The sequence below is a fragment of the Mastomys coucha genome, unplaced genomic scaffold (assembly GCF_008632895.1).
Source record: "Mastomys coucha isolate ucsf_1 unplaced genomic scaffold, UCSF_Mcou_1 pScaffold15, whole genome shotgun sequence".
NCBI lineage: Eukaryota > Metazoa > Chordata > Mammalia > Rodentia > Muridae > Mastomys > Mastomys coucha.
Window position 1 is genome coordinate 91,030,371 of NW_022196897.1, and position 8,538 is coordinate 91,038,908.

An 8,538-nucleotide genomic window follows, 5' to 3' on the forward strand; every position below is an offset into this window, starting at 1 on the left:
TGTCTACATGAAGCTGCTGCAACGGTTCTACCCAGGGCTCTGACCTCTGCCTTGTCACCTGCCCAAGGCAGCCAGCATGCCAGCTACCTTCTGGGATGCTCCCTTAGAGCCAGGTCAGGCTGTAGGGCAAAGTCCACTGAAGTTAAGAGATGAGCAGATAGAGTGGCTTCCCAGACCTCTGTATCTTGTGCCATTCACAGCTGTGGCAAAGGTTGGACTGGGGGACAGAGTAAGGATACAGTACTTCTCAGCCAGACTGTAGAGTCGGACAGGCCGGTATTCAATACCTACATGAATCTTCTCATTTATAAAAGAGGACATTGCTTCTTTTTACCTGAGATTTGAAAATGGATGGTATGTTTGGCCTGCATAAAGTCCTGGGTTTGAGCCCTAACAACAATAAATTACTGAATGCCAGCCACTAAGGTATAAAGTGCTCAGCACAATTGGGCACGATGTTTAGTAACTCGGAATCAGAATTATTACCGGGGTATGGATTTCCCGAGGATAAGTTCCTGAGATACTGAACACACAGCCTTGGGCCAGGATATTGGTTTTAGACCCTGAATACATCTCTAGTGTTCTGTGTGTGCTTGGAGAAGGAACTTCACTTCTCTCAGGGTTTTCACCTTTAAAATGTCACCCTAGCAGTGCCACCACTGTAGCTGTCCCGGAGCTTAAGAGAACTATTATGTATGTGCATACATACTTGAGCAGGAGATATGACTTAGTGGATAAAAGGCACCTGCAATCAAGCTTGGTGACATGAGAGAACTGACTTTCACAGGTTGCCCTTTCACACACAAGGTGGCACGCACATGGGTGTACACACAGACACTCACACACACCTACACACAAATGTAAAAGCAATCATCTTACCATATAACTGTGTCTGGCATGGACAACACTACATGTGTCTGTTACCCCTTTAAAATTACTGTCTCTCCATGAACTGCAGCCTGTATAGCTAGGTAAGGCTCTGAAGGAATATCTGCTAGACCCATGAATGAAAATCCCTAAATGTCACACTCCACAGCCCCATGTTTTATGCATAGAACTCTAAGGCTCAGAGAAACTTGGCCAAAGCTAGAGATAGGAAAACCACCAGATTCCACACCTCTGGACTCCCAGACCCTCAGCCTCTGCTCCACTGTTCATGGAAGACGCTCATGACCAACAAAACATTCTGTCAGCCTTCTTTGCACTAGCTCCCAGCTCTGGCCACAGTCTGTTTTCCCTTCTATATAGGAGGGTAGAGAGTGCTGTGGGGTGAGGAAGCACTGGACCAGAGCTGTGACCTGGTTTCTGAGCTGGTGTTGAACTCTGACAGGTCAATACCTTTTCTAAGAGCCAATGCTGTGGCACATATGAGCTCTGCTCTTTCTTCTCCCATGGCCTGTGGTGAATTCAGTGGGTTTTCGTTCCCTCTGGTCTCCAGATAGCTCCACTATTGGGAAGAGAACAGAGATAGCTCTCCTGGCAGGATGCCACATTCATTAGGAACATTCACCTAATGGACCACTCATACTATGTTCTTGGTCTGGTCAACACTATTCATCCTCCTAGAAGAAGCCTCTGTGCATTTGATACAAAAGTGTACTTTCACAAGCAGGTGCTATGGAGAATAGCCATGGCTCATGGAAGATGGTGATGGAGCAATCACACTTTGGGACACACGTTCAATTGAACTTAGAGGAGAGTTTCACAGAGACATTTAAAAACCTGTCTTCATAGCAGCATTATTCTCAGTTGCTGAAAGACAAGAGTAATACAGGTATCCATTAACAGAGGAGCAGATAAACAAAATGTTACAACATATACAATAGAATATTAGGCAGCACTAAAGGGGCATGGATTCTGCCATGTTGACACGATACCACACTAACTGATTCTGAGGACATTTAATTAAGTGAAACAAACCAGTCACAAAAGGCAAGTGTGCAACCATTTGTCTAAGGTGTCTAGAGTATTCTAATTTCCAGATAAATAAAATAAAACAGTGACTACCAGGCCTAGAAGGAGATCTAGATGTGCAATTTTACAGAATAAAAGAGCGTTGAAGGGTGTTCGTGACCAAGTGAATGCATTTAAGGCTACCCAGCTTTATGCTTACAGATGGCAGATCACTCAGTTCTGGGAGATTCTATGGCTGGCAGGATGGAGGAATAGTTATCCCAGGTCAGAAGAGAGGCCTAGGCTCTTGGGCTTCGACACTCTGCACCCTAAGAAATGTGTAAGGGAGCAGAATGGGGAAGATAGAAGAAAGTTCTAGAAGCTTCAACGGGGCAGGTTTCTGAGGGTCACATGAGTTCCCACCCAGACCAACAAGACATCCCTCCTTCCCAGAAAGGCCTCACCTTGCTGATGTGTCAACTTTTCTACATCTGCCAAGTAGATTAAAAATAAACCAACTGGCATCTACACTCACCACTTTAATATGAAATGAACAGTTCCAACAGTTGAGTATATTTTTGTTTTATGGGAAAATACATGTCACCCTATCTTTTCACCTGGCTGATGCCCTCATCAGGACTCAAGGACCCCATCATATTAACTGTGAAGCAGCTCACCTTGCTAATGGTAGTGATTAAAGCAACGATATTTGTGAGTGGATTTCAAGTCATTTTTGACAATTAGCCGAGATGCTAACTCACAAACCACCAAGCATACCCACATCTTAGTTACTGGGACCCACGGCCATCTTATGTGTCATGGCAAGCTGAGAGCAAAGTTGTCAAGTGAGTTAAGGCTGTTCATTGCCTGATCTTAAGATGAGGAGGGAATGGGAGGGGACTCAGTACAAACACATGGACTTTAAATAGAAGAGAGGAAGAAAGGGAGAGATAAATGTTGGAACTGAGAAGTTGCATTGTGAAAATGGACCCAGCCACAGTCACTGGCTCTGAAGATGGAAAGTCGACGCAAATCAAGAAATGAGTAGTCAGCCTTTAAAAGCTGATAAGACAAGGAAATTCTCCCCTTGGAGCTTCCAGGAAAAAATAGAGCCAGATAACTTCTCAGCTTTAACCATTAAAGTCCATGTAGACACCTGGATCTTGAAGCTAGGACCTCGTGCATTCTGGGCAAGCACTGTACCACTGAATGCATCTCCCAGCAGTCATGTTGGATTTCTGACCATGGGAATGGTAAAATAATAAACCTGTGTTGGTTTAAGCCACTCAGCTGGTGGTCATTTGTTATAGCAACCGTACAGAACTGATACATACTTCAAGTAGCCTCAAACAAGAAACACTCTGATTAAAAGGATTTCAGATAAATAACATTTTTGAGACCATTCACAAATACTGCATTATTGGTAATTACACAATCTGTGTTAGATGCATCTTGAACAATTTTTGAACAGACTCAAGGTTATTCCTCTAGTTGTATTATTTTCTAAATCACTTCCCTTGAGCTGGAAAGAAAGCGCTGAGTTGATATCCAAAGACTTTGAATATGCATAATCTACTGGTGCTGTTCTTGTTGTTGTTGTTGTTGTTGTTGGTGGTGGTGGTGGTGGTGGTGGTGGTGGTGGTGGTGGTGGTGGTGGTGGTGGTGGTGGTGGTGGTAGTGGTGTGTGTGTGTGTGTGTGTGTTGAGACAGGATCTTTCTATATAGCTCTGGCTCTCCAGGAGCTATATAAACTGGGCTGGCCTCAAACTCACAAAGATATGCCTTCCAAGTCTTGCACATGAGCCACCACTCCCTGCTCTTGTTTTTCTTTATAATTTGCTCTGTACTGCTCTCTGCATTGCTTCTATACCATATCCCAAGACAGTTCATATGGAGAGTGGGACTTAAGATCTGAGCCTATCATTTATAGGGTATTGATTGCTCACCAGGGTATACTGGACATTCTCATGCGATTGGTCAGTTATATTGTTACCCCAGCTATCTGGCTAAGGACCTTGCCTTGCACAATTCTACACCTACCAAGAGACTTCTTTTTACCACATAATTAAGACCTGCCACACCTACCACCATCACCAAGAAGGTAGCAATTGTTGACGCATCGCAAAAACCAAAATGAATCAACTGTCATTTTCATGGACAGATATTCGTTGAGCTAATGTCTTCTCTGACATGTTTTCTTGACTGTCTGATACCTGGTTACCATTGACTATGTGCTGGCATGAGAGAAGAAGAAATATGTTCATGTTTGTCATGTTGTTCTCACCCTAGGATTGTTAATCCCCTTGACAGGGGAGGAAGCTGAGGTGTGTGGGGTGAAGCCTTGAGTTCAAAGGCAGCTCCTAAACTCCAAGTGAAGTTGGACCTCAACAGCTCCATAGCAGATGCAGCCTCCCCATCTCTTGCATTCTTCCAACTTAAAGCATTAGTATGCCTTGATCTCTTGCAAAAAGCTTCATGACCTCCAGGAGCACACTCATCATGATGAGGGCTCCTGGCTGGAACTGGCTCCTAGGGTCACTGATATCCCCTGTAAACAGATTGCATGTGAGGCAGCTCTCTCTCTCTCTCTCTCTCTCTCTCTCTCTCTCTCTCTCTCTCTCTCTCTCTCTCTTTCTCTCTCTTTCTCTCTTCCTCTCTCTCTCTTTCCCTCCCTCCCTCCTCCAAGTTCCCTTGAGGCTGTTTTCTTGAGACTTCAGTGGCTTTACAGCAAAACAAGGATTGGCTAACAAAACATTCTAACCCAGATGAGTCATGGTTCAGTCCTCCTCAGGAGAGGCAGCCAAGTGCGAAGTCTGAGAGACTCAAAGGACTCTCTCTCTCTCTCTCTCTCTCTCTCTCTCTCTCTCTCTCTCTCTCTCTCTCTCTTCCCTCTTCACCAGACTGAGCTTCCCAAATCCAGCAGAGGCAAAGTCACGGCTGTTTGAGCACGTTAACAGGATGGCTTCTGGGGGTGATAAAGGCCAGAGAATGGAGGCCTGAGAGACCTTTGTGTCCTAAGCCTTTGACCCCTTTGATGAGACAGATGTGCAGGCCAGGCCGTCCTTCCCAGGGCAAGCTAGCCCTCATTAAACAGCAGGAAGGCTTCCTTGGTGGCAATGAGCAGACACATGCCTGGCTTCCCTGGCAGCAGACGGAATGGGAAGAGATAATCCCCTGTCATCAGGCCCCACACCCCCTCAGGACTCCAGAGCTGGCTCCTGTAACTTGTGGTCACCTTGATTTATGGTTGACCTTGGGAAGGCCAGCCTCTGACTTTGGCAGCCTGTCTCCTAGCCATCATTTTTCTAGGTGGAAAGAGCTTTTGTTGTCAGTATCTGTAAGTATCCCATCTCAGTCAGAGTTTTTCGAGATGCTTGAGGCTCCTCTCTGGCAGGAGGAATAGGAAGCCACTCTGCTGGCTTCCCCAGAATACTTCACAGATGAAGGTAGGAAAACCCAGGTGGGAAATTCCCCTAAGTTGGAGAGAGGACACATCCACCTTGTACCCCAGAGTGTCATCAGTCACTCTACAGCACCAGCAGGCCCACCACCTTGCCAGATTAACTTAATAAAGACAAAGGACACAGGAGCTCCACAATCATGACTCTTAAACCTGGTAGAGGCCATATAGAGTGTAGGTAGCACCTATGTTGACAAAATGGTGTCTTTAACATTAACTTTCTCTAATTGAAAAAGTCTGCCTGGGACATATTGACCAACAAGACTTAGAATGGAGCTTAATGGGTTGACTCTATAGAAGGTGAAATTCATGGGAGCCATGCTCTGTTGGATGATAATTGCAGCTAGTGCACACGGGGTGATTATCATAGGCCATATATTGTACTGCTTCATCACAAGATGAAGAAGAACCAGCATTGTTCTTATTTATAGAAGAGGTAAGTAGCCCAGAGAGGTTAAATAACTTTCTTAGTCCTTGACAGCCATTGAATGGTAAAACTTGAGATTTGAACCCACACATACTGGCTCTAGAGTGCATAACCCCATCACAATGGATTTAACCTTGAAAGCTGCCTACAAGTAGAGGAATTGTGTCTCACAGAACAGGTGGATCCTACTTGATGTTCAGATTGGCTTTCAATGTGCATGTATTTGTGTAAGACATACGAGTGCACACATATGTCCACATTGTAAAATGAGAGTGAATGCAACTCTCATGCTTTCACCCTAGCTTCTGGAAGCCAGGACAAGCCTTCCCTCCAGCACAATTTGTCAAAATCCTTGAAGTAGAGGAGTCCTGGCTTTGACCAGAGGCCCCCAAGGGCCAGGCAACTACTGGCCAGGAGATGGCGCTGTGTCACTTTCCTACTAGGGCGCTTTTGTTTTCTCTGGGCTGGTGGAGGTGGGGAGGCCAATTTCCCTGATTTGCAATCTCAGTCTCTCTGTCACTTCCTTCAAATGAGCTTGGAGGTGTTCAGCAGATGACAGTCCTGAAAACGGGCCAAAGCTGTTCTCTTAATCCTGTCTCAGGGTGCACTTGAAAAGGGTGTTTCCAAACAAGTTTGCAGATTCCATCTGTCACAGCTACACTCCTCCTGACCTCTTGGCTCTCACCAGAAGAGGGAGAAACACTCCCAACTTGCCCCACCTTGAAAGCAGCTTGGGCAGGGCTGTGGAGGAGACCCTGGCACTCGCTGCTGGCTAAGCTCAGCCTGCTAGGGGAGGAACATTGCCCTCCCACCCATCTCCTAAACCCAGTGTTTGGATGAACCCCCAGAGATCACATACATCTGGGGCTTGGGGTTTTGCCTGATGCTCAACCAGTGTTCGCATGGCCTCCTTCTCAGGAGCCTAGCAGGAGACTCAGCTGCCATTTTCAGATCAAGGAAACCTTTAATTGACCTGGGGATACTCATCTTCCGGCGATCTCCACTGTCTCCCTGATCTTCAGATAAGGAAACTGAGGCCAGGACAGAGGAGGGAGGTCTCAACCCAATGCATGGGAGATCGGTAAACTAGTTGTCTCAAGCCCTGGCCACATCAAGAGCCACCATGTTAGGGCAAGGCATGACTGTACAGCATAGAGGACAAGCAGCTTTTGGATCCAGACAGCCTGAGCTTGAGTGCCACAGTTTATAAGTATATCCCCGAGACTCTAAGGAAATCACTCTTTGTTTCTGACCTGTCTCATCTAGAAAAGGGAGTACAGTAGCACCTATATCCAGAACACTAAGCCAAGAACTCATGCAGCACACACAGAAGGTATTCAAGTTGTGTTTCTGTAGCCTTTTGTGGAGACTTTGTGTTACTTTTAGCCCTAACCAGAGAAGCTGGATTGAAACCTGGGTAGTATCAAAGTGCTACTTTGTAACTCTCCTCCCCTCTCCCCCCCAATGGACCACACAGTTATTTCCAACTTCACTTTTTAACACAAATGTTAGTTTTCTCTATCCCTTTAAGATGGGAAAACAAAGCCAGTCTCAGCATAAGCCAGCATCCTCTTAAAGGGTGTCTGTTTCCAGGTCTTGCTCCTGTCTTTCTAAAGCTCATCCCTTGGCAAACATAATCCTAAATATTCTGAGTAAATCCTCTAATTTGCAAGTGTAACGGTGATACCAGTTGGCTAATGCTTCCATGTGAATTCTTTCCATCAGATGGCCTTCTTGATAATACATGCATTAAGAAACTTGAGATTTTTATGAGGATGAGGAAGACCAAAAATATAAAGGGTGTAGCTTCTGAATTGAGCCAAGGGAATGCCACAAGAAGAAGTTTGAACAGCAAGAAGAGGCAGCCAGATAGTGTGAAGTATGGGAAAGAGGCATCAAATGAAAGGCGGGTTCCAGCCACAGAGGAGAAGGACAGCAGCATTCACCTTATGTGAAAGATTGGCACAGCTCTATCTCTGTAGGAACACTGGCAGTCCCATGTGTCCCCCTCCTCGCACCACAGCACTGGTAGGGGCTTGGGCCTGACTCAGAAACCTTCCAAGGAAGACATGACGTTAAGCTCATCTTGGCTCAGGTGAGCTGTTCGTCCTGAGGGTAGACTTGGAAGAAGGCTCTTGCTGTTACTCTGGCAGGCTGGGAGGCTGACTAAGACCCTTAAACAGACCCCAGGCTCTGGTGGTTGATGTGTCCTATACTTTGGTCACTGTGCTTTGAGAGGTCTGCCTCACCTGGTGCTCTGTGGTCCAGACCAAGCCATGCTGACCTCTTCCTGTCTCTTAAAGTCCTATGTTCATTGTCACCTGCCAAGAATGACCTTTGCCCTGGTTTTCACTGGCATTCAGCTCACACAAAAGGTCATCTCATCAAGGACGCACACTCCAGCTCCAGATGGACCATACTCCCCACCCACTCTCCAAGGGCTTTCTCCCTGTAGCATTGCTTACGTGGGCAATGTAGTGTCTGTGCATCAGGAAGCTGCCTCCTCTCCACAGCCATGGTCCAACAAAAGGCGGAGAAACTCAAATACTTGTCTCTGAGTGACTGGGTTTCTCTCCCTCCATCTGTCTCCTCATCTGTCGCAGCTCTCCCTTTGTTAATCCCTCCCTTCCCTGTTATGCCCAGGCTCTGAAGCCCAAGCTATAATGCAAGTGGAAATCATGGTGATTCTTTTCCCAAGCCCTTTTAGTCACCTCTTTCTTTCTTTCCTTAACTTCCAACACCCTTCAAGGGGCACTTT